The following is a 611-nucleotide window of genomic DNA, read 5'->3' as shown; positions in this document are numbered from 1 at the left end:
CTGCCAGCTCCGCAGCCCGCACCTCAGCAACCCGGAGTCGCTCCTCTAAAGTGGCCCTCGTGTTCTCGCGGTCCTGCTCTACCAAAGCCTTCGCAGCAGCAGTCGCCTCCAGCTTGCTCGCCAGCTCCGCAACGCGCGCTTCCAGAGCCGTCCTCGTCTTTTCGCGGTCCTGCTCCACCGACGTCTTCGCAGCAGCAGTGGCCTCCAGCTGACTCGCCAGCTGCACAGCGCGCACCTCAGCAACTCTTAGCCTCTCCTCAAAGGTAGCCCTTGTCCTATCTCGCTCCTGCTCGGCCGACGTCTTCGCAGCAGCCGTCGCCTTCAGTCGAGAAGCCAGTTCCGCGGTGCGCGCCTCAAGCGCTACCTTCATGCTCTCACGGTCCTGCTCTACCGACGACTTCGCAGCAGCAGTCGCCTCTAACTTCCGCATCAGCTCCGCAGCGCGCTCCTCGGATTCGCGAAGCCGCTGCTCCAACGCTAGCCCTTGTCCTATCTCGCTCCTGCTCGGCCGACGTCTTCGCAGCAGCCGTCGCCTTCAGTCGAGAAGCCAGTTCCGCGGTGCGCGCCTCAAGCGCTACCTTCATGCTCTCACGGTCCTGCTCTACCGACGA

The sequence above is a fragment of the Leishmania donovani genome, chromosome 14, assembly GCF_000227135.1.
Source record: "Leishmania donovani BPK282A1 complete genome, chromosome 14".
Lineage (NCBI taxonomy): Eukaryota > Euglenozoa > Kinetoplastea > Trypanosomatida > Trypanosomatidae > Leishmania > Leishmania donovani.
This window is presented reverse-complemented; position numbering follows the sequence as displayed.